This window comes from Ceratotherium simum, chromosome 26, assembly GCF_057802395.1.
Source record: "Ceratotherium simum simum isolate JZ-2026a chromosome 26, ASM5780239v1, whole genome shotgun sequence".
In the NCBI taxonomy this organism is placed as follows: Eukaryota; Metazoa; Chordata; class Mammalia; order Perissodactyla; family Rhinocerotidae; genus Ceratotherium; species Ceratotherium simum.
The window spans coordinates 4,969,596-4,995,686 of NC_141925.1; the positions used below are offsets into that span (position 1 = coordinate 4,969,596).

Here is a 26,091-nt window from a genome sequence, read left to right on the forward strand (position 1 = left end):
TGCTGACACCCCGCTTCTGAATCTCCAGGCGTCTCCCTGAGCTCCAACTGTCTGGTTGCCATCTCTCCTGGGAGGTCCAAGATCAGACTCACCATTTCTCCCACCCCTAGACCCGTCGCCCCTCCTGGGTCCCTCTCCAGGTGAACATCACCACCATGGGCCCAGTCTCCCAAGTGTCAGTTCCGTGGTCACTCAATTCCTCCATTTTTCCACCTCCCGTGTCTAAACTGGTCACCGAGTGCTACAGATTTTGCTTCTTAAACATCTCTTGACAGTGTGTTATCCTCCCAGCCCCACTGCCTTTCCCAGGACTGTTAGCAACGGTCCTCTAGATGTTCCCCTGCCTCTCATCTGTCCTGTGCCTGTCCTGCCTCCCCCACTGCTGCCAGGATGACCTTTCTGAAATGTAAACCATACACTCTTACTTTTTTACTTGAAACTCTTCAGCATCTCTTCAAGGTCCTTAGGGTGATTCACTGCTCATGTGCATTTCAAATGAGACTTTCTGCAATTTGGATTCTGTTTACCTCTTACTTGGTCTCTTGCGACTTTCTAGCAACTTCCTTTTCTAATCTTATCTGTCTTTCTGTCCATCCATCCATCCATCCATCCATCCATCCATCCATCCATCCATGTTTATCAAGCCCTTACTATGTGACAGGCACTACAGTAAGTGCTGAGTTTACAGTGGTGAGCAAAACAGACCCTTGACCTCCTCAAGTGCATAGTCTAGGGGACAGACCGACAATAAACGTAATTAATAACTAAGTTTGAAAGGTGCCGTGAAGGAAAAACGGGGTGATGTGAGAGCATAATGGGAGTAGGGAGGTGTGCTAGAGGTCTTAGATTCAGCTAAACATTCAGACTCCTAAGAATACCTTAGCTCACTCTTAGCATCATGAGCTCTGGGAGGATCCTGGATGGGAAACTCAGCTGGCCGCCAGGGCGACACCAGGTGTTCCTCCCCCCCAGCAGTCCAGGCAGCATGGCCCCAGTGTGAGTAGATGCCTCCACATTGGGCAGGTGTGGGCCTTCCCTGGCTCAGAAGCTGCGTGCATCACAGGAGCCAACATCTCTTGTCACAGTGCCACAGGCAGAGCTCTCAAGATCTCTGCAAGGAGCATCTTATTACGTAGTAGTGATGTCCAAAGTGTTGCATCCCATCAGGTACTTATAGCCCATTTATAGTTCTTCCCAGCGAGATGCAGCGTAACATTGAGAGGCCATTTGTACCTTAGGTAATGTTGCCTAGTAATAGAATTGACACCCCAACAAATCAGGTTACCGGGGAGACAGTGCTAGGAAGTTAACTGAAGGTTAGGTTCTCATGCAGAGGGAGAAAGGGTTTTGTTTTCCCTTTGCTCATTGGGGCGTTTCCTTAGCTGGAGTGGTCAGGGGAGACGATGTTTTAGCTTAGTTCCCAAGTAGGAAAAGGTGGCGGAAGAGCTTCCTAGGCAAAGAGAATGGAAGGAGTTTGGTGTGTTCCGGGAGGCGTGAGGGAAGTACAGGGAGCAAAGGGGAGAGTCTGGGGAGATGGGCTGCAGCCAAGCCACACTAGCCTGCGTGAGGAATTTGGGTTTTGTTGGAGGTTTGGATTTTGTTGCTTGTCGTTGCTGACTCGAGTGAGATGCAGTGTTCTCACTGAGCAGACAATCACTGGCAGCGTTTCAGATACATCTTCCTCTAGAGGAGTTTCTATCAAGGGGTGTTCTAATGTTGCATTGCTGTATAACATTCCACCCTACACTTAGAAACACAAAGTCACTTTATTAAACTCAGAGAATCTGTGGGTCAGAAGTTTGGACCAGTGTGATGGTTAATTTTACGTCAACTTGGCTGGGCCATGGTGCTCAGATGTGTGTTCAAACATTATTCTGAGTGTTCCTGTGATGGTGTTTTTGGATGAGATTCACATTAAGTTGGTGGACTTTGAGTAAAGCAAGCTGACCTCCATAATGTGAGTGGGCCTCGTCCAATCAGTCGAAGGCTTGAATACAACAAAAGACCTCCCCTAAGGAAGAGGGAATTCTGCAGCAGAAGGCCTTCGGACACGAACTACACATAACCAAATAGGATGTGTGTGTGTAGAGAAAGACATTTATTTTAAGGAATCGGCTCACGCAGTTATGGAGGCTGGCAAGTCTAAAATCTGCAGGGTGGGCCAGTAGGCTAGAGACCCAGGAGAGATGTCTCCCACATCCCAATAGGAAGGGTGTTAAAGGATTTGGGGCCACGTTTCTAAAACCAACAAGTCTGCCATCTGGCTACAAATTATTTGCATTTCTTTCACCTACAAAATACACTTAACTCTCCCAAGACCCCCCAAAAGTATCTCCCATTACATGATCAGATTTGGCTTGAGGCCAAGGATCTCATAAACCTTATTTAAGGTCCGTATGTGGATGAGGATGCTTGAGTTTGGTTCCTTGGATATAGCTCCTCTAGATCTGAAGACCTATGAACTAAAGAGAAAAGTTATCTGCACGCCCTGCACCCAGCATGCCATGATGAGACAGGCACAGGAACACTGTAACAGAAATTCCATTCAAAAATGGGAAAACGTCACAATCAGCAGCCCATTACAATTCTGAAATTCAGCTTGACATATGATGCCCATTTCTTGATTAGGGTTCAAAACAGATTCCTGGGAATGATTTTTGTGCCTTTGGCTCCATCCTCTGAGATCTTCGTTCTGAACTTTGGGTCACCTTCTTTTCCTCCCATAAGAAATAGCCCATCTTTGCAGCTGAGTAGATTACTCAACTTTCTTTCTGTCCATAGAAATTTGAGGATCTAAAGGACTCTTTCTGTCAGTACTGTCTCAGTTCCTTTTAGTTCAAGCTGGTATAATTACTTTAAGAGCTTTGTGGATTTCTTATGTGTCAGTTCATTATCTATTTCATTAGACCAAAGCCATACACATAAAGCTGTTGAGATAAGTCCTTCTATATTTGAGGCACCAGCTTAAATCTTTCTGAGATTTTAACAAATGGATTTCCAGTCACACTACTGGCTTCACCTTTACTCTGACACAGGCATAGTGTTCTGATAATCTGGAATTGATCTGTGCCCTTTCTTACTTTGAGTACCCTTTGCTGGCTGGAAAGATTGTCCTGGGCCCTTTATATGTCCTCCAAATTTTGCCCCAAAATGGTGTCATTTATTCTTTAGTTGAGCTCTGTTCTTGCTCAGTTTATCATAGGAAGCTAGAAGAAGCCAGGTGGCTCCTTCAACACTCTGGAAATCTCCTTGGATGCAACACCGAGTTCATTCCGTAAGTTTCTAGTTTCCACATTACTGCAGCCAACCATGTTGTCAAACTTCTTCCACTACGTAACAAGGAACTCTGTTTTCTTCAGCTTCCAATAATGTTTTCCTTCTTGCCCTCACCGACTCTGTCCTCGAGGCCTGTCACTCAGTCCCCTAAATGAATGCCATGTGTTTTGGGTTGTGATTCAGTAGCATCCCACCTCTAGGAACCAACTTTTTTCCCAGTTGTCTATTGCTACGTAACAAATAACCCCAAATTTAGAGGCATAATAAAATGATGATGTTATTGTGTTTGTAGATGCCGTGTGTCAGGAATTCGGGCAGGGCATAGCTTGTCTCTGCTCTATAATGTTTGGGGTCTCAGCTGGGGAGACTCAGGTGGCTGGGGGTGACTCATGTAGCTTGAGGCTGGTGTCACCAACCCAAGACCTCTTCACTCACAGGTCTGGTGCCTGGGTTGGGATGACCCAAAGGCTGGGCTTGACTAGGATTCGTGAATGGAGTGCCTCCATGGGACCTACTCTTGTGGCTTGGGCTTCTCACCACGTGATGGCTGGGTTTTGAAAGGAACCATCTCAAGAGGGAGTGCCCAGAGAGTGAGTTTTCCAAGATACCCCGGTGGACGGTGTGTGGCCTTTTATGATCTGGCTTCAGAAGTCACAAAGCATCTTGTGCCACACTATGTTGGTTGAAGCAAGTCACGAGCCCACCCAGATTCAGGGTAAGGGACACCTCTTGATGGGATGGGTATCAAATAATTTAGGACCAGGTTTTAAAACCACAACAAGAAGCAGCCCTTGGAGAAATGTTTAGGATTCTCTCTCTCATCCTTACCCAAGGTGACTAGACACATTTTCAGTATTTCTCTTCTCTCCCTTAGGTTTGTATAATGTTTTATTCAACCAGATCCACATCTCCCACAGAGAAAGACACATTATTTCCCTCTTTATTCTGCACACATCTGATTTTCAACAACACAGAGAGGCAGTCCTTGGTATTCATTCACGTTCTCTTTGCTCCTTCTCTTAATGGGATGATAGAAAGATGGTGGTATGGCCATGATAATGGTGAAGAAGAGAGACATGGGGGTGAAGGATGCTTGGCCAGAGAGCCCTGGTCTTGGGAAATAAATCTTTGAAATAAAGGCTATTGGTCTTGGAACATAATCAGCCTTTGACTATGTCCCTCAAGTTAGGGAGGACAATTCATAGCATTAACCCAAGGGTTCCAGTGTTTTTATTAGGTATTGTTTTGAATAAATTGAGACTCATGTGTTTTGTTTGCTTTTATGTTATGAATACCAAAGTAATACACACATACTGTGAAAAAAATTGGAAAATATAAAAAATATCAAAGAAGAAATAAAAGAAAACTAATGTTAATATTGTGGCATATATCATTCTTTAAAAAACCCATGTGTTTAAATTAAGGGAATTATTCTATATGCAGTGAAACTTAAGAATTTACAGTGCATTAAGCCCATTTTTCCATGTCATTAAATATAACATTGGAGCATGATTTCTGAAGGTTGTGTAATATTCAATTATATGACTGTGCTATACTTCACTTAACCAATCCCCTATTGTCGGACATTTAGGTTATTTCAACATTGTGTTGGGTTGTTTGGCTCAAGTAGGATGAAACCAAGTGAAACCCGCTATATCATCACACTTTGCACCTTTCATGAGCTACATTTATTTTTGGGAACAGATTTGAAAAGTGTGCTGTACAAGTGGAAATAGACTTATTCCGTGTAGTATCTGGGGGTGGCACCAAGACATCATCAATAACGACGATGATGGTGATGATAACAACGACACTGATGGGTCACATCATTTATTTACTGCACCCACCAGATTGTTCATGTGAAAAACCTACAGATCATCTTCTTTTTTTCCTCTTTCTCACCTGCCACACCTCGTTACCAAGACCTGTCAATTTAGCATCCTAAATATTTCTTGAATCTGCCCATTTTCTTTCCATTCCAATCGACACCTCTCTTCTCTTGATTACGTTAATAGATATTAGCTGTGAAACTGTCTTCCAGCCAGAGTGTTCCTTCCAAAGGGCAGCCCTGGTCATTCCAATGCGTAAATCTCATCACCCTCGGAATAGTGTCCGAACCACTTCTCAGGGCTCACGAGGCCCAGCCTCACTTCAAACCACATCCCACTTCTATTGTCCAGCTGCTCTGAACTTCTCTTGTCTCTGACACCACCCTGTCTCCAGGCCTTTGTCTTAGTCCACTCTGGCTGCTGTAACAGAACACCGTAGACTGGGCGGCTTAAACAGCAGAAATTTATTTCTCACAATTCTAGAGGCTGGAAGCCCAAGATCAAGGTGCCAGTTGATTTGGTTCCTGGTGAGGGCTCTCTCCCTGGTTTGCAGACAGCTGCCATCTCGCTGTGTCCCCACATGGTGAAGAGATATATCATCTCTCTCATATCTCTTCTTATACAGGCATTAATCCCATTCATGAGGGGTCTACTTTCATCATCTAATTACCTCCCAGAGGCCTCACCTCCTAATACCATCACACTGGGGATTAGGGCTTCCACATATGAATTTTGGGGGCACACAAACATTCAGTCTCTAGCAGCCTTTGAGTCAACTCCTCTCTCTGCCTGGAACACCCTTCCTCTCTTTCTCCAAGTTGTCTCAGTTTAGATGTTGCTTCCTCCAGGAAGCCTTCCCTGACTGTACCTCCCACCCCAAGTCTGGGTAGGGGTCCTGCTAGGGCTCAGTGTTACTCTCTGTCTGGATCCCCTTTCTAGTACTTGTTTTAGTTGTCACAGAACTTTATCTTACTTCCCACCAGATCTGAGCTCAGTGCCCAGCACATAATGTGCCCTCATTAACTCTATGAGTAAATAAAATCCGTGGCTGCTGCTTCTTGGCCAAGCCCACTCACAAGATGACAAGTCTGACCCACTTTCAAGAACCAGCTCGAAACCCTACCGTTTTTGCTTTCAGGGGGGTAGAAAATGGTCTTCTAGGCAGAAAAACGCTTTAAAAACAGAATAGGCAAGCATTTGCGTAAATCATTAATAAATCTGTTTACTATTTTTATTTGCATTAGATATCAAATTAAATATTTCATTAGTGAGTTAAATATTAATATTGCATTAAATATATATTGCATTTTAAAAATTAAGTACTAGATGCTCTTCCTCGGAGTCGGATTATGAAGGCTTTAGCGCCATCAGCCCAGCGTGTGCTAACTATCTGTAGTTGTTTTCTATGTCACTGATGATTTATCAGAGCCCACAGGAATAAGGGAAAAGATGAGAGGCTGTGGGAGCCTGCTGATGGGTCGTGTGGCCGGGAGGGCAGCACGGCATGGTGAGAGTTGATGTCTGATGGTAGGAGGAGAGAGGAAAGGAGAGGAGGAGGGAGGATATATAATTTATCGTGCACTTGTTATTTGCCATACTTTTCCTAAGCGATTTACGTGGATCATCTCATTTAATTCTATTAGAGACAAGCGAAACAGGTACAATTGTTATTCTACCTTACATAGGTGAAAACTGAGTCTCAAAGAGGTTAGGAGATGTGTGCAAGGCCTCACCTTTTTAACTATGATCCTCTATTGCTCCTTGAAGGAGGTGCTTTCAAGTTGCTATTAATTGAAATGGACACATGGGTTTTAAGGAATTTTAAATTTTGGCTGTCTTTATTCCGAACAACTGGAACATGATAGAATTTAGACCTATCCATTCATCCACCTATTCATCAACCCATTCATCAATCCATCCATGCATCCATCCATCCATCTATCTATCCCTCCCTCCCTCCCTCCCTCTATCCATCCATCCATCCATCCCTCCCTCCCTCCCTCCCTCTATCCATCCATCCATCTATCCCTCCCTCCCTCTATCCATCCATCCATCCATCCATCCCTCCCTCCCTCCCTCCCTTCCTCCCTCTCTCCCTCCCTCCCTCTCTCCCTCCATCCATCCATCCATCCATCCATCCATCCATCCATCCCTCCCTCCCTCCCTCCCTCTATCCATCCATCCATCCATCCATCTATCCCTCCCTCCCTCCCTCCCTCTATCCATCCATCCATCTATCCCTCCCTCCCTCCCTCTATCCATCCATCCATCCATCCATCCATCCATCCATCCGTCCATCCATCTATCCCTCCCTCCCTCCCTTCTTCCCTCCCTCCCTCCCTCCTTCTATCCATCCATCCATCCATCCATCCCTCCCTCCCTCCCTCCATCCATCCATCCCTCCCTCCCTCCCTCTATCCATCCATCCATCTATCCCTCCCTCCCTCTATCCATCCATCCATTCATCCATCCATCCCTCCCCCTCCTTCCCTCCCTCTATCCATCTATCCCTCCCTCCCTCCCTCTATCCATCCATCCATCCATCCATCCATCCATCCATCCATCTATCCCTCCCTCCCTCCCTCTCTCTATCCCTCCCTCCCTCCCTTCCTCCCTTCCTCCCTCCCTCTCTCCCTCCCTCCCTCCCTCCATCCATCCATTCATCCATCCATCCCTCCCCCCCTCCCTCCCTCCCTCTATCCATCCATCCATCCATCTATCAAGCCCCTAATGGGACCAGGAGTGGCCAGATCTGGGAATATAGCGGGGAAAAAGGCAGACACAATCCCTATGCTAGTGGATCTCATATTTTTGTGGCAGAAGCTAGGACCACCAGGCTTTTGATATCTTAGGCTCCTTCCCTTCCACCAAGATGCTTCAACCCCCTACTCAAGTGTTACTCCCCAGGAAACCTTTTGCGTGCCTACCTCCACCTGGGTGTCTGCTTTCCGGAGACCCTGCTGACCTACTTCCTTCCCTCATCTGGAGCGTTCTGGTCCTTGCGTCTCTGTTATGACATCCCACTTCTGCTTAAATATTTGAGTTTTGCATTGCTGAGTTGCTTGGAAGCCACCTGAGGGTAAGCGTGTGTCCTTCTGCACGATGCCATGCGTGGTCTCCATTTATATGAGAGAATCAGTGGACCAGAGAGGTCTTGGAATCAGAATCAGACAAAGCAGGTTTGAATCCCAGCTCACTGGCTGCAGGGGCCCTGAGAGCTTTACTTCTCTGTTTTTATGATCTGTGAAGTCAGAATAATAATAATGGTCTTTCTTGGAGTCTTTCTGGGAGAAATAAATGTTTTAGTTCATGTATAATGAGGTAGAGGCCACCACTGTCTCATCTACACCGTCACAACCCCTTCTGTCTCTTAGGGGGCCTGTAAGCTCCTTTGAAAAAGGCGGGGCATGGGGAGAAGTTTCCTTGGAGCCCTGCAAAGGCTCAGGGCATGAGTAGGAATCCTTCCGGACCATCCGTGGTCTTCGGGCAGCTGCTGTGGGTGGAAGGCTCTTCCCAGATGGAGATGGGACACAGTCAGCCGGCTCCTCATCCTGGTGACGGGATCTCCTCCAAGGGCGGGAATGGTCTGTCGGCGTTGGTTTGGCAGCTCCCGTTGGATGTCAAAAAGGCTGAACACCATTTCTTCCTCTTTTCACCCCTGGGAAAGTAATCCTAACCCTCTTTAAGGCAAGGAGCAAGCCTCTGACTGATGAAAAGTCTTACATAAGGAAGGGCACAAAGGAGGAGTGCAAAGATTAGTCCAAGTTCTAATCCCATTGCAGGAGCAAAGTACATCACCTGCTCGGGCATCATGCAGAGGCTATTATGAATATCATTGCTTGATCTCCCGACATTGTTGTACTTGGCATCAGAGTGGGTGGGTGAGGGGACATGCTCAGATGTCAGGGTGGAAATTCTCATGGAACGGATGACAAGGAAAGGCATGTCCGTGGAAATACCCCATTTCTCATCTTTTCTCTGCTAGGGAGAGGGACAGAGAGGCTGCAGGCAAGCGAGGTCATTTCCGAGGGACTCGTGCGGTTTTGTGTTCTTGGTGGGCTTTCCAGGAGATTGTAGGCTGGAGAGGAAAAGAGAAAGCCGACCTGCAGGTGACTTAACCCTGTCGCCATCTTCCTGTTTGCGAGATTGTGTGAACAGAGGATGGATCCATTTTTAGGAGTGGGGCATAGAGCAGCAACATCTGAACGTCCACGGAGGGCAATGGGTTGCTAACCCCAGAGGACAATTAGAGACACGATGATCCTGCTCTGAACTGTTTGCCCCTCCTTCCTCTTTCCTTCCCTTCCTCTCTCCTGGCTCCTTCCTTCCCCGTAAGGCACTCGTGTTCCCAGACACGGAGAGCAGGGGGGTGGGTGAGGAGACTAGCAGGCCTGCAGGGAGGGAGGGTCCCTCATTACTGGGCACTGTTCAGAGTTAAACTTTAGGGCCCTCAGCTCCTGCAGCCACAACCAGGCTCTGATGACAGTTTCATGCGGTTTTCTCTTCCCTTTAAAGCCTGTTGGGACATTTTCAGCAGAGGAGAGAGGGGTAGAGTTCGCCTTAATCCTTCTCTGTCCCATATTTCTGCCTTTAAGTGGATCCAAGCCCGAGCCTTGTAATTATCTCAAAAATAGACCCGACGGCCACGGTGTGTTCGGTGGGTTTCCTCGGCGGTGTCTAATGAAATGGCACGGCGAGGAGGAGATAGCCTGTTGGCAGGGTGGATGGATGGCCCTGCGTCTGTTAATCTCACATTTCATCTCGGTTTAAGCAGTCTCTGAGCTCATTAATTGTCTTTCTGAGAAGGGCCAGGCATTTATCTTGGAGAGCCATCTAGCTTCACTGAGTTCATCCAGCCTGAAGAGAATGGAAGAACAGTCCGTGGGTATCCACCTAATTTTACTGAACAAGAAATAGAGAGTTAGGCAGAGTGATGGCTCTTGATCTGTTTTGCCTGATTGCCTGCCAGAAAGGGGGTACCGATTGCTGCCCCCCGACAGTGGCATATGAGAGTGCCACCTCCCCACGCTGTCACAGCATTAAAGATCACCCATCTCCTCCCCACACAGGTAGAATTCTGTCAACGCCCATGTCGTGTGAACAAACATAAAAGAACCCCAGAGAGCTGCCTGATGTACACAGAGTACCTGTCTGTTTTAAAAAAACAAGATACACAATAATTCAAATTTTAGGAGAAGGATCAAGTAAAATGACTCTTTATACATTGTGATTTTTTTTAACCATCAAGTCCCTCTGATGCATTTAAAATAGATTTTGAGTGTTGATGACTAGGGGACTAGTTAAATAAACTATGGTGCAGCCATAGCATGGAATCCTACGCAGCTGTTAAAAAAGGAAAAGATGGTTCCCCATGAGGGCTTCTCAGCTGGTGGTCTCCTCGGCGGACCCCTGGCCATGTCTGGAGACATTTTTGGCTGTCACAATTTGGAGAGAGGATATGGTCCTAGCATCTGGTGGGTAGCAGTGAAGGGTGCTGCTAAATAGCTTGCAATGCACAGGACAGCCCAACAAGAAATTATCCAGTCCAAATTTTCAACAGTGCTGAAATTGAGAAACCCAATTCTACATAAATTATCTGGAAAAGATATTCACACTCTATTGATAAGTTTATAAAAAGCAAGTGTTGCGGATCAATAGTTATAGCTCTGATCCATTTTTTAAAGTATCTTTGTGTGTATGTGTATATATATATGTATAGGCAGGTATGTTTGTGCATGTTTACGAAAAAGGCTAGAGGAATACATGTCAAACTCGTATGGTGATTATTTTTTCAGGGATGAGTTTGGTGACTAGTTGGGACTTTCTTCATTTACAATTCAGAAAAGAGTGGTGGGGAAAATAATATTGGTTTTGATTTATATAAATTCAATTGACACCCTGCTTTTCCGGGATAAAACACACTGCAAAATGGATCTTCACAGGGCGGCACGCTGATGTAAAGCGCATCCATTGCATTTCAGGGGACCGTTCTCTGAAGCTGAGCTGGACAAATGCTATAAACGAGATTTTTATAGGAGACTCTTTCTTTTCATTGCCCCGTGTCTGCCATTAGTTACAGTCGAGCTTGGCAATACCAGGTTTTTATTTCTTAGACAAACAAAACAAAATGAAACTCCTAATATGGGCGAATAAATGGATCCAAGTGGTTAAAGATGCATAAAAATTCTCTAAAACCACTTCATGGCACACCAGGATGACCAACACCCAGAAGAACAACCACTGTGGAATGTTTCATTTTGACCAAATTGTCCTGCCCGTCCCCTTGCTCTCAGCCAAATTGTTTTCAGCAGCACTAAGAGATGTGTCCAGGAGCCTTTGAAGAGTCTATTATTATGCAATTATTATGCAATACCCAGACCGGGAGGAGAGCGCCATGCAAGAGACACAGCTGCAGGGGATCAACAGGGATTGAACATGGGGACGAGTGAGAGGAGGCACCCAGGCTTCAGGCTTGTGGGCTGGAGAACCGGGATGCCCTTCTGGGAGCCAGGAGAGGCAGGAGGCACAGCTGATGGAAAGGGGCGAGCTTGGCTTGGGTCGTGTGGAGTTGAGACGGCAGTGGCACACCCACGTGGAGAGAGCCGGAGGACAGGAGCTCAGGAGGGCAGTCAGGCCTAGCCATGCACACCTCCTACAGGAGCTGGGAATTGTCTGGATGGGACAGTAGATGGGTCCAAGGGACGGCGAGTAGGATGCATGCAGGGGCAGATTCCTAGAGGATGCTGGTGTTCCTGGAATAGGCCTAGAAAAAGGACCCCAAGGGAGGAAGTGCTTTGGGAAAAGAAGTCAGAAAGGGGACGGTCAGAGCCTTACGAAGGGAGTGGAGAGTCACTGCCGAGGGCTCCCGGCAAGGTGAGAAGGGGGAAGGGGGCTGATTGAGCTATAAAGCTGTCGGGCTGGGTGGGCGGGGTGCCACTGTGTCTCCAATGTCGAGCCCAGTTCTGGAGGGTGGATGGAAAGAAGCAAGAACAGAGCTGTTATAATTTGTAAAGGCAATGAGGGAGCAAGGAAGAGAGGGGCGAGACCTGGATACGTTTCTGGCCCCAGAGGAGGAGCTGCCATAGAAGGAGGGTTTGCAGCTAAGGAAGGGGAGGGTTGATGGATGGAGGAGAGGCTGCGGGAGGCACGGGCTCAGTTCTAAGACCCCAGGAGAAAGGTCTGTGTTCACCCACCCCCCTGAATGCAGACTCTGGGCTCTGCTTGATGCCCTCCCGCTCCGTGAGCACCTCCCGTGTAAACAGAGGCCCCAGACCCACCTGAGCCGCAGCGCAGTGTCCCAGAGCTGACCTGGGAGGAGAAGACGGCTGCTCTGCCCTGTCCGTGCCTTTCAGCACAGCCCGGCAGGACAGCCCTCCTGTTCACACCTGCAGATGCTGGAGAAACGCCACAGGCGTGCCTGGGGTAACGGCCTTTGGAGGAGAAGCAGCTCATCCTTCAGGTGTTTATCCAGCATTTACTTTACGCATTACCTGTTTCCAACCTGTGGCTCCAGCTCAGCCGTACCCCCGACGACTTCTCTTTAGGCGACGGTCTCTCCTGGCTGGTCCCAGCCCGCGGTCATCATTAATCTGTGGGTCACGGGCTGGACCAACAATGATAATAAAGATGCTAATAATGGCTCTTAACACTCAGGCCTTTGCCGAGCGCTGTCTATGAACCGGGCGTGCGGTATTCCCTTGAATCCCCACGCCCACCCTGTGAAGTCGGATGAGGAACCCCAGACTCAGCAAGGGGTGCAGGTGGGAGGCAAGGGTTCCAGACAGTCAGGTCTGCTGGGCTGAGACTTTGGTCAGCAACGCAGGGTGGCGTCCATCGTTTTGTCTTTAAGGTGCTGGTTGGTCCACGTCCTGGGGGCTCCATTTCATGAGGGGAGGAGCTGAGGGCCTGACCTAGCCGAGATGCTTGACCGTGTCCAGGTCCTGGTGGAGAGGAGGGGACACCTCAACTCCTGGGGGCCTGAGATCTGAGAATCCTCAAAGCGTGGGGTCTTCCTGGGGCAGCGAGGGACTCTGTGGATGCCACTGGAAATCCTAGCGTGGGACCTGTGGTGTTTTCAGGAAGGAATAAATCCCTGCGTCCCTATTTGGGGCTATTGAGCAGAGTAGGGCGTGATTTTTGGTTCTGTGAAAACGTACTTAAGATCTTCCTGTGGCTTCCCAACTTGCTTAGAAAAACACCCCAGCTGCATATGTCAGCCTTCAGGGCCAAACATGATCTGGTCCCTGCCTGCTTCCCTGAGGGCTGACTCTGGCCTTTCTGCTGGCCCTTGTCCACTTGTGCCTGCCCCAGGGCCTTTGAACCTGCCCAAGTGTCTGTTCCTACATTGAAAATACTCACTCCAAATATATTTGGCTCCTTCTTGTCATTTAGCTCTCAACTCTCCCTGACCCCTAATGTAAAGTAGATCCATCACTCTCCACCCATTTTGTTATCATCAGTGGACTTATCACTATCTGATATTATCTTCATTTATTAGTTATTTATTACCTTCCTTATTTGCTATGTTCTCCCTCCTTTCCTTCCTGCCCCATGGCAGGGAATTGCCATCTTGTTTATTGTTAAAAACACAAAGCCTGCAACACCACCTGGCATGTGTTAGGTACTCAATGAACATTTTTGGAATGAATGAGTCAAATATTTCTTTCTAAGGAACATAGTTATCTTGTCTTAGAGAAAAACAGAGTAAAAGCAATTGTTTCCATGTGAAACTCAACATTTCTTGTCTTTGTATTTTTTTATGCAGGATCTACTGTCCCTGGCATACAGCCTAGTTGAAGGTCAGGTAAGTACTCATTTTGTCCTAATTTAGGATTTTTGTTAAGTCTGGTGGAAATGAAGGAGGTAGGAAAGTCTGGTGTAGTCTATTACTGCGCAAAGCCAGCCCAGCCCTGTAGGGGGCGTGGCTACAGAGGGGGTGGGCGTCACCAGTGATAATAGCCTATAGTTTTCTTAACCTCCCCTCCCAGTTGGAGGAGCTCCTGGGCATAACTGGGGCATACTTACCACCAGGCACAGCACTCTAATCCCGTGCCCAAGGCAGACATCTCTAATCAACCACATCACAATTCAACCCTTATGCAGAACAGTCACTACTAATCGATCAGTGAAGGCCACTGAGCTGAAACCTACTGGGCACCTTTAATGTATGAGCTCTAGAAATGAAGTTGGTTTTGCCCGGGCTTGGGTGGGTGGGTGGGTGGGTGGTTAGATGGCTTCTTATCAGGAATGATGAGAGTGGTTGTGAGGATGGGAATCATGCCTTTGTCTCTATTTCATCATTCGGCTTTGAAGGTGAATGAAGGAAGCCCACATCTTCCAGCACCACATTTTCATTAGCGTTGGAGCCACCAGAGCTTGGCCATGCAAGAACATAATTGAACCAAACGGATCTATACCCTGGGGCGATGCATTTTTTTTTATTGATTCCAACTCTACATTATTATTGTTGCTTAATGAGGAACTAACGTAATTTCTAATGAAGCCACACGGCCCTCGGATAGATGAAGTAAGGTTTTATTTCCCTCGTGATGCTGTATCCTCTCTTCAATTAAAACCCGGGAAGGAAAATTAATACAAACATGAGATTTTTTTCTCTAAGATTAGTGTCAAGACAGCAGCTTTTTATTACACGTGTAAATTTCCCGTGTGATGGGGTTGGAGGGGTGCGTGGCTGGCCCTTGAGTGGACTGGAGGTGGTTTCAGGGATGAAGGAAGCTTCACGGGGAGGCTGAATCTATGGCTGTGATTTGAGTGCCGATTAGCGGCTGCTCTGTGCTTCCACTGCCCCTTCTCCTCCTGGGGTGTCGCTGTAGTGGGGGCACCCCTTGCCAGCTCCCGCTGTTGGCTGCCGATCGTGAGTAGAAGACTTTGAGTAGCTATGTTTCCAAAAAGTAATTTATTGAGGTAAAATTCACATAACACAAAATTAGCCATTTTAAAGTGAACAATTTAGTGGCATTTGGTACATTCACGATGTTGTGCAACCACCACCTCTATCTAGTTCCAAAACGTTTTTATCACCCTAAAAGGGAACCCCATTGGCACACTCCTCATCCCCCGCCCCCCAGCCTCTGGCAACCACTAATCCACTTTCTGTCTCTGTGGATTTTCCCATTCTGGAATTTCATATAAGTGGAATTGTACACTATGTGGCCTTTTGTGACTGGTTTCTTTCACTCAGCATGATGTTTATGAGGTTCATCCACATTGTGGCACGTGTCAGAACTTCACTCCTTTTATGGCTGAATAATATCCCATTGTACAGATGGACCGCATCTATTTATCCATTCATCTGTTGGTGGACATTTGGGTCGTTTCTGCCTTTTGGCTATTGTGAACAGTGCTGCTGTCAACATGCGTGTGCAAGTGTTTGAGTACCTGCTTTCAGTTCTTTGGGGCATACACTTAGGAGTGGAGTCTCAGGGTCATGAAGTAATTCTGTGTTTAACTTTTTGAAGAACTGCCCAACTATTCCCTTCTTTTGACAAGAGGAACCTGAGTCTCAGCAGGTCCCTCCGGTGTCTGCTGGGGTCTGGAGGCTGGCAGGCCGGCTCCACGGCCCGTGGTTTCTATCCACCATGCCGTCCTGCATTTGGGCATCAGCCCTGGCCAGCACATTCTGTTCTGTGCGCTGTACGGGGGAGAGCAGGGTGGAGGGACCACATGCATCACTCCCGGCCAGCCTCTCCAGTGGGCTTCCTGGTCTTTGATCTGCCCTCTTTTTCCATGATGACATCTTGACCTCTAACCTTTGGAAAGTCTATGTGGCTCCTGGGTCACTTGGTTGAGTTGGTTTGTTGATAGGTTGGTTGACCCAGGGTTGACACGGTCAACTTGACAAGATAATAACAATTTGTGGGATATCAGCTGTGAGCCGTGTGATAACACTCGTCTTAGCCGCAATCTCCACAGCATCTAGGCAGACTACATCTTATCATGCCCCTTTTTCTCCCAAGGGGGCACAAGCACAGAGAGGTGAGGCAAATTGCCCACAGTCACACAGCTTATAAGTGGCAGAGCTAGGATTTGAACACAGGTCTGTGCATTTCTCTGGCCTGGATTCTTCCTGCCGTGACTTCTCCAGACTCCCTGAGGCATCAGCATTTTCCACACTAGTGTGGTGCTTGATTTTTTTTAAAACCTCATTATGGTTCTGGCTTTCCTGGACCCACATACCCTCAGAGCACCTTGAGATGCTAGGAAGTTCTAAGTCAATTGTGAGAAAATGGAAATTCCTACTGAGGGAATGGCATTCCATTCTTCTCTCTTCCTAGTGGTTTAGTAACCAGCACGTTGCAAAACAGATGATCTGGTGTCTACAGCCAAGGAGATTATTGGTTGTTAACTGACTTTGCCTCCTGCCTTCTCAGTACTTCAGTAATTGGGGCAAGGTCTGAATCCACGTTGTTCATCCTTCTTCCCCTAGACGGATGTTCCGTGGAACTGGACAGGGAGGGTCCAGGTCCCTAGTGTTGCTGGCAGCCCAGGAAGCTGGAGACGGGATGCTTCTCAGGTGAGAGGGAGAAGAGGGTGATAAAGGTGACGTGGGGGCCAGGTAGGTCCTACCCCCGGGAGTCCCTGGCTCCTCAGGCACCAAGCAGTTAAATGCTCCGCCAGGAAAGTAACTTCCCAGAGGCTGCGCTCCCCCCAGGTCCCCTCTCCTGAGCGTGATAAAGCACGAAGGGGAGCTGGGGCATATTTACATCTGCTCCGTGCACAGGTTTCAATGGCAGTAATTCTCTGACCTTTTAAAATGGATAAATCTTCTTGGCAGTTGCATATTTCTCAAGCTTTGCTCGGAGTGGGGACCGAGGCACCGGGGGACGTGGCCAGACCAAGGAGAAGATTGATTAACCCCGAGGGGGTCTGTTCTGGAAACCTGCCATGCCTATAGTCCCACTCAGGGTGCTTGGGTAGAAAAAAGTGTGTTTTTGGCTGGAGTGTGAGTCCTTGCTTCCCCTCCCAGATGAAAGCAGCCAGGCTGTTTTTCAGATTGCAATGGATTTATCCCTTTGATTACCTGTCGTCGTCGGCCTCCTCTGTGAGTTCTGATGGATGCCCTGTTCTCATGTCTCCCTTAGTCGCTGTCACGGGGAACACAGGGTGAGAATCTTATTATCACAGGCTCTTTACCTCCCTTCCCGCATCCCAAGGAGCATAATAACCACTGTGGCTGGTGGGTCCCTTCCTTTCATCCTCCTTTCTTTCCTCTTGTTCAGAGCAAGAGGCCTGGGAGAACCCAGAGAGAAGGGTCTGGCATTTCTCAAACATCTACAGTGTGCCAGGTGGACCCCCACAAGAAAGGTTATTATTAAACCCATTTGCAGGTGGGGCACCTCATGCTCAGAGAGGCAAATAACTGTCTCAGGTCAGCCAGCTCACTGGAGACAGGACAAGGATTAGAATCTGGGTCTGACTGACCTCGGAGTATTTGCTCTTTCTGATGCTGCCTCAAGAACGGGGAGAGGCGGTGTGGACGCTCCAGCGAATCCCCTTCCCAATGTCCAGGCTTCTCACTTATTTCTCAGACCTGTCTGGACGGGGTCTCGCTTCCTTTCATCAGCTGTTTGTAAATTCACAGCACCCTCCCTGTTTGAGATTTAACCTTCGCAGGTAAGGGAAGTTTCCCTTCCTCAGGGATCGCACCTTCCCAGCGATCATCTCCTAACAGAAGGTACGGTCTTTGCTGCTCAGCAAGTGTCAGTGCATAATTGCCAGTGTAATTAGAGCTGGATTTACCATCTGAGCCTCTGTGGATGCTGCAAGGCTGTCTGCCTGGGTAGCTCTGGCTTAGAAGGACGTCTGGGTCCCCAAGGAACCCGTAGTGTCCTCAAGGCCTCACGGAACCACGTGCAGTTACCTGCCCAAAGTACCCAGACAGATCCAGAGGCTTCTCATGGCTCTGAGAATAACACTCAGATACCTCTGTGACTTCGCCTATACTGCCCTCTGGATCCTGGAGGCTCTCAGATCCAATGTCACCTCCTTTCAGGAGCCTCTGATGACCGGCAATGTATCAGCATCTCTCCTGCCCCAAACATGCTCTTCTCCATTGCTCTATTTTATCTTCTTCATGGCACTTAACACTATCTGAAATTATATTCTTTTCTTGTTCTCATGTTTATTTACTTGATTCCTTCTTACTAAAATATAAGCTCCTCAAGAACCATGTCTTGCTCACTTGTCTTCACATGTCTTGTTGAATGAAAACCTGAGACCTCAGCTGAGACCTTATTACTCCCGTTACACTCCATCACATCCCGTTGTTCATCATCATGCTTTCATTTTTAATTACTTTGTCTACTTACCCTTTTCTCTTTGTGCGTGGAGGAGGTCTGTAAATAAGGTCTTCCTAACAAGAAGTGCCTTATCTTTTTGTTCCACTGGAGCCCCAGCACTTTGTGTGGTACTGGTATGGAGTAGACGCTCAATGCACATTGCATGGATGGATGGATGGGTGGGTGGATGGAGGGGTGGGTGGATGGATGGATGGATGGATGAATGTACGGGCAAGTCTGCAGAAAATTCTTGAGTTTACAACCATACTCCAAAGCAAATAAGAACTTCTTTGGCATTGTTCCATCTGAGATTGTTCAAAACTCCACCTTTTCTCCAACAAAAGCATCAGTCAAGGGGCTCATGAATTTCTGAGCATTAGGAACTTATTGCCACAACATTACTTTAAAAAAAAAACTAATTTCCATTTGTATGATACTATAGACTGAGAATGTACCCTGTATAGAACCTACTGAGAGAACTTCATTAAAGTTTAACTTGTGCAATAGTATATGATAGTTTTGAAATACCCCTTGGACACTTGTAAAGGTGTGCTGTCAATCTGACAAACCTTATCAATTTTACAGTTCAGGAGCCTTGAGTCCTTTGTTTTTATCTGAGATGGGTTTGTCGGAGGCTCCCAGAGCTACTACATTTCTGTCGGTCTCTCGTGGTACTGGTCAAAGTTCATGCTTTTTTATGTATTTTGAGCCCATGTCATTTGACTCACAAAGCCTATTTATTGACAAGCATTAGTTATGGATTGAGCCTTTTATTAATATAAAATGGCCATCTTGAGTTTGGTTAATGCTTCTTGCCTTGAGTTTTCCTGAAATCAATGTTGCTTTCCATCTTTCTTTAGTTCCCATGGGCAGGATACGTCTTTTCATTGTAACTCTTCTTTTTTTATTTCCTTTTGTTGCAAATATCTCTTGGAAGTAGCCTGTGGATGGATTTGTTTATTCACCCAGTCTGAGTATCTTAGCATTTTCATGAAGGAATTTGGTATATTTGCCATAGTAGATATATTTGATCACCTGTCATTTAAAAAAATATTCCTGAAAAAGAACTTTTCTTGCTGCTGCGTTTCTTTTCTGTGTTCTTGGCTCTGTAGATTCTGTTTGATTTGCTTTTATCTCACCTATGATTTGGAAGGTAGGCATCTTGTTATCAATTGTACACGTGGTTGCCTTTCACTTCTTTGGAAAGGATGCTGTGACCCCCGCCTCTCTAATAGTCAGAGTCGAGAATGAAGTGGCGTCTTTGAACTCTGTCCAGGCAAGATGAGGACATTGAGCTCACTGTCCTGCACTTTGCATCTCTCTGCACCTTCTTCCATCATCTTCCCAGGCTTTGTCACTGTACTCAGGAACTTTGGAGCCAGCTTACTGTCCATAAGTTATAATTTTGACATCATCATAGTAATAAGTAATGCTGTGGAGGGGTTACTCTGTAATAGCATTATGCTAAGCACCAAATATAGAATTTCTCACCTAATCTTCACAACCACCCTGTGACGAACTATCCTTTGTCTCCACTTTTAGATGGCGACAGTGAGTCTTGGAGGTTTCATAACCTGCCCGAGGGCACAGATTTGCCCTCGGTGGCAGAGCCTTTAGTACCTGAACCTGGCTCCCAACCACGGCTGTTTTGTCCACTGTCAGAAATGACCGCTGCAGCTGTGCGTGGCTCTGGAAACGCATTTACACACGGAAGCTCATTGGAGCTCTCACCTGCTCTGTTCCCACTCCCAGTGCTCCCTTCTCAAGTTACATTTATGTTGTTGACTCCAGACTTCTAGACCAGCACCACTCACATTTTCATGTCTGGAGGACACCCCCGGGGCTCTTGTTAAAATGCAGAATCTGATGCAGGAAGCCTGGAGTGGGGCCTGAGATCCTGCATTTCTTATAAGCTCCAAGGCGATGCTGCTGTTGCTGGTCTGAATGCCTTTCTGTGATAGCAGAATTCTGGATTACTACAGATCCTAGTCACTCTGCCTGCTTAATTAGCCTTGTTTTTATTGACGCTCTAGCTCATTACTCTTTAATGCAGTGGTTAAGCAAATAGACCCTGAAGACAGCTACTTTGATTCAAATCTCAGCCCTGCTCCTCGCTCACTGGGATGACAGCACCCATCTCACTGGGGTGTTGTGGGGTTTAAGCAAAGTAAGGTGAATGGTGTTTAGAACGGTGTCTGACAGGTGCTGAGGGCAAGGCACAGGCTTGGTATTCTTATTTGCTCCACCGAAGCCCTTCCTTCATCACTACATAAACCCTTTGCTCCCTCCCTCCCCCTCTCCCAGCTCCTTTCCAAGCCTTTGGGATTTGTGCAGACCCTGCCATTAACCTCCAGGTTCTTCCTGTTTCCTCCACACAAATCCTTTCCTCAAGATGGCTGGAGTCTCACCTGTACCATGCAGCCCTCCTGGTTAACCATTCTCCAAGTTAGTCTTATAAAAACGCCTCCCTCTCCATCTGGCCACAAGAGTATACATTGAACTTTTTGTAACTCACGTTTTTGTGTATATCGATTTTGTGTATATTGAAACACACTTTGATAAGCTCTTTCGGGTTGGAGGTAAGACCCCTGGGGCGATTTGAGTGAGAGCAGAGTGCTGTTGAGCTTCCTGCAGGACTGTTCTTCCCGGGTGGCTTGTACGAGCTGAGATTCAAGAGGAGGTTGGTTAGGATAATAGAGGTTTAGGGGCCGTTGGGTGGGAGGGCAGTGAAAGAAGAGGAGAAAAGAGACACAAAGCGGCTGCCATCTGGAGGAGAACTTTGGAGAAAGATCAGAGACTTTCAAAGGGAATTGTTGGCAAGCTTTGCACTGTTATGTGCAACATTTTCCTCTTTCCCATCAGCCCGTGAACTGTCCAGCAAAATGTCCATTTCCTCTTGGTATTTTATGGTGTTGGCTCTGTTTTGGGGGATGGTGATGCAGTGCTAGGTATGGTCTCAAGGTGGGCATGGCAGGGGTCAAACTGATGTGTTGGCAGCTCATCTACACTGAGGTGGGACTCAGGTGTTAGTCTTTTTGTAAACTTCCTGGGTGATTCCGATGTACAGCCAAGATCGGGGACCACTGACTTCGGGACATGCAACCCACGTTCATTGTGTAGAGTGTTCATAGTATGAAGTTCCCAGAGCAGTTTTTTGAAAAGGTGGTAGTCATGTTCCCATGGTCATGTGAGTTTGGGAAACAAAGCTAATTAGATTTCTTCACCACAGTACTTATCAGCACCTTTAATATGCTGATATCATGTTTTGGCCATACAGCCATTTTGAGGAATATCACTTAATATCATAACATCTTAACTTGAAGCCTGCTTTTTATCTGCGGGCCTTAGAGCCAATTTCAGGGGAACTGAAAAGTTCCACTGGATGGCTTTACATGGACGGATGTGACAATGAGCTGGTGCTGGTGAAGGAGGTAGTGATTTTGATTATGATCATCTCACGACCAAGCAAACACCCAAAGAACCGGGGGAGAAAGGCTCAGCCCCCCTCCTGGGGACAGGCTGTCTTCCCTACCAGGTGGCCCGGACTGTCACTTCCAATTTGGGAACCGGTCTTACTTTGCATAAGTGATTGAAATAATTGCACTGGCTGTTCCTCTTAATCTACAAGGTGCTGAGTAGGGATGGGACAGCTAAGGGAGTTAGTTGTGATTTTCTCTAGATTGATTTTGATCCACCGTCACCACCTTATTGCTCTCCCTAATTGCAAGCTCCATATCAGGGAGTTGGGGTCCACGTGATACTAAACTCTCCCCACTTCTGACAGGCCTGTGTGTCAGGATGGATTCCTTATAGCTTCTTCTCCTGCGGGTGCTTCACCGCTGTCTAATTGCAGAAAGGACTCCCTGAGATACAAATTTGCAAACCGATGTGTCGTGTCACCGAAGGGAATTTCTGGCTCGGGTGCTACTGTCCATCCCCAGCCATTTGTTTATTTTTATTTATTTATTTTGTGAGGAAGGTCAACCCTGAGTTAACATCCATGCCAATCCCCCTCCTTTTGCTGAGGAAGACTGGCCCTGAGCTAACATCTGTGCCCATCTTCCTCCACTTTATATGGGACGCCACCACAGCATGGCCTGACAAGCGGTGCGTCGGTGCGCGCCCGGGATCCAAACCCGGCCGCCAGCAGCGGAGCGCGCGCACTTAACTGCCACGCCACGGGGCCGGCCCCTCCGCAGCCATTTAGTGTGACATTTGCCATCAGCTCAGGCAGAAGGGGTGTGATGGACAGCTTAGCTCACCCCACCCAAAATGTAGTTCTCCTTGCTGCTCCCTGGACATCACGGTGGCCAGCCGGGCTTCCCACTTGTAGACAACTATTCTGTTTTTGCTTCAGCAGCTCAGTGGGGAGGGAGCAAGGAATCCACAACCAGTAGAACTGAAAATTCTGCATCCCCCACCTCCCCTGGAGGAGCAGGTGACAGCAGAGGCAGCCAAACATTCCTGATTCCACAGCCAAATGTTACCTCCTCCCTGGGGGTTCGGCTGGCGGAGTAAATTTCAGAGCCTCGGCATTTTTCATCCCAATTTGGGTTAGACTAGCAGAGGGAGTTTGATTTCTCAAAGTGGGATGGTATTCACGCTGTCTGATCTGAGCAGACAGAGGGTTAGAACGGGCCCACAGAGAGGGACGGCTGTAAGCGTTTATGGGGCTGTGTGCTCCTGGCGGCAGAGTGCCTGGTGTGCCTTCCAGTAATGGGTAATAAATGTGCAGTTATTTAATTTGGAGCCAGAGCTGCAGCATTATCGATTACCTGGAACGTCTAAAGCTCTAGGCAGTGAAAGCCCCTTGCACGAAGAAGTGTGTCTGTAGCAAATCGTCGAGCATTTAAACAGACACACGTAAAACATACACAGGCTAATTCTTGTTAGCCTTAGGAGTGCAGGATTAGAAGTGCCGGGCAACTCTGAAATGCCAGCCCAAGATTCAGACACGCAGGAGGATGGATAGGTCGATAGCATCTGCGTTTCTCTCCAGATCCACATACTGTTCTTCTCTACCCTGCCCTGTGCCCTGGGAACCTTCTACCAGGCTTCCTTGTCCACTGGCTTCTGGTTGCGTTTGGGCAACAGGGAGCCACAGCAGGTTATGGGAGGAGGAAGAAAAACAGGGCATTTCTAGACCCTGCTCCCTCCTGTGGGCTGCTATATTTCTTAACTGGATCTCAGGCTGTCCTCTGTCTGTATGAGTCTCAGAAGAGGTGGCAGAGCCCGGAGTCCCACTGTTGCTAGCCCCAGAGAACTGTACTACCTCTTATGATTCCCCTCGCCCTTGCCCACACCTTAATAAATAATCCCTTTATTAAATTCCTCTCAAATTATCCTAATATGAGTGTGCCATCTGTTCCCTCCTGGGACCCTGGCTCACACAATGGGCAAGACATGGCTTTTTCCACCAGGTAAAAATGGAGGCCCAGTTTAACGCCACCTTTTCTGAGAGACCTCCCGACCCCATTATTCTGGATTACAGCGCCTGTTTGGTTTCCTTTATGGCACTTCTCAGATCCCTGTGCTGTCGTTTGATTGACTTGTGGGGTATTTGTTGCTCATCTGTGCCTCTAGGACAAGGCCAATAAGCACAGAGAAGTTAGGTGACTTGCCCAAGACCACACAGCTAGGAGAGGGTAGAGAAGCAATTTGAACCCAGATCTCTCTGATTCCGAAGGCCCCCCTCCCAGAGCCATACCAGGGGCCGAGCTGCAGGTGGGGTACTTTTTCCTTAGAATCACTCCACCCCTGTTACCTGTATTCATGGTAGACAGAGAAAGCTGGGGTTTCCTGGAACATTCCTTGAGCTCGAAGTTGCCTCCTCTTTCCCACCAGGCATTTTGCCCAGATGAGACGGAGACAGGTCCTCAACGTCCAGGGTCCTCCCTTCCTCTGTTCCCTCTCCCGTCCTCCAGCCCAGCCACCAGGAGGTAGGGAGCTTGACCCTTGTGCACAGGGCCTTCTTCTCCAGTTGGGAGGTGGTTTCCATGCCCAGGCCTGCTGGCCGCAGGGGCTTCAGATGTTGAGGCGGCAGGGTCCTCCCCAGAGAGGGGAGCTGTCTCGCATTCACAGAGTGACTTGTGATCTGGTTTCCTTTCAGCGGGAGCCACACAAGAGAAATCCCTGCCATGTTCTGTAGAATCGCTAATGATGTGTATTGAAGTGTTTGACCACAGGTCGAAGCCATGGGGGATTATCTCCATCAGAGGTCCCAAGAAGGATGAGATAAAAGCACACATATACCTGCTCCCCGTCTAGAAACACCTCACCCGTCTATACATCATGTATAGATAAAAGAACAACTCCTACAGCTTCATTTGTCCAAAATACAAGTGTAAAGAAGAAAACAAAAAATGTTCCACGATCCCATCACCTAGATAACTCCTGCTGACATTACAAATGCACCTGGTTGGACAATGCAAATGGAACAGAAAGGTACAAAATGCTGCATCCCCCCAGCCCAGCCTGTCCTACTTCTCTATGGCTTCCTGAATTCTTTCTAGAAAAATCATCTGAGGCTAAGCTAGTGTATATAGGCAGCCGTAAACATTGACATCAAAGTGGTCACACACAGCACACTCTCTTGTGACTTGATTTGTCTCTTCTTGTGTCTTAGAGCTCTTTCCCTCTCAGCACAAACAGGTCTATTCCTTTCTTTGCAATGGCTGCACACTATGTCATCTTATGGCTGCACCGTGATTTGTTTCATCTTGACTGTTAGGTGGTTTCTCCTGATTTGCTCTTAGAAACACTATTTCAGTGAACATCGTTGTGCATATATCTTGTCATATTTGCAAGGAAATCCGTGTTGAGTATATCCCTGGAGGTGGAATGGCTCAGTCAAAGGTCAGAGCGTTTTAAATTTCAATAGGTATTGCTAAGTTACCCTTCGTCATGGTCGTAGCCACCTACACCATCGTATCATTGAATACCAGTGCTGATTGCCCACACAAGTATATTAATTCTCAAAATACTCAGAGACCCTCCCTGTTGGAAGTGGAGGAGTTCATTGGTTCTTCGTTACACTTGCCTTGGTCCACACAGCCTCTGTGGTGGCACTTTTTGTGTTGAGCTGATTTTTCTTTTCATGTGTGGCTCCCTCGTTAGACTGGCGTCATCTAAGGCTGGATGGGAGTCTTAAATCCAGCTTCCTCAGCCAGCTCAGTGGGCAGCTTATGGTTGACATCCATACATGTTGGCTTGAACCTCTTGACTCTTCTGTTCCACACGACGACTGCCATGGAAACACATTCTCAGCTCTCGAGGATGTGGTTATCACCCAGCTGTGTATCTGTCTGCTCCATCGTGGCTGTTTGCTTTGTCCCGAAAACGGAAGATGCTGTGTACCTCACTTAGGTTAAGATATCTCAGTCAGCTTTTGTGTTACTCTGTTCAGGCTGCTGTAACAAATTAACTGCAGACTGAGTGGCTTAAACACAGAAATGCATTTTCTCACAATTCTGGAGGCTGGAACTCACGGTCAAGGAGTCTCAGGGTTGTTTTCTTCTGAGGCCTCTCTCCTTGGCTTGTAGACAGCTGTCTTCTCCCTGTATCCTCACATGGTCATCCCTCTGTGTGTGTCTGTGTCCTGATCTCCTCTTCTTATGAGGACACCAGTCGTATTGGATTAGGGCCCACCCATATGGCCTCATTTTACCTTAATTACCTCTTTTAAAACC

The 26,091-nt window shown here is 47.5% G+C and overlaps 1 long non-coding RNA gene across 1 annotated transcript in view; it reads left to right on the plus strand.

Annotated features, from left to right (window-relative positions):
• LOC147913555 (uncharacterized) overlaps window positions 1–26,091 on the plus strand; it is a 384,803-nt gene that overhangs the window by 63,475 nt on the left and 295,237 nt on the right. Inside the window, exon 2 of the long non-coding RNA XR_015556435.1 lies at window positions 13,870–13,908. This is a non-coding gene — a long non-coding RNA (uncharacterized LOC147913555). The remainder of the gene's footprint in view (window positions 1–13,869; window positions 13,909–26,091) is intronic.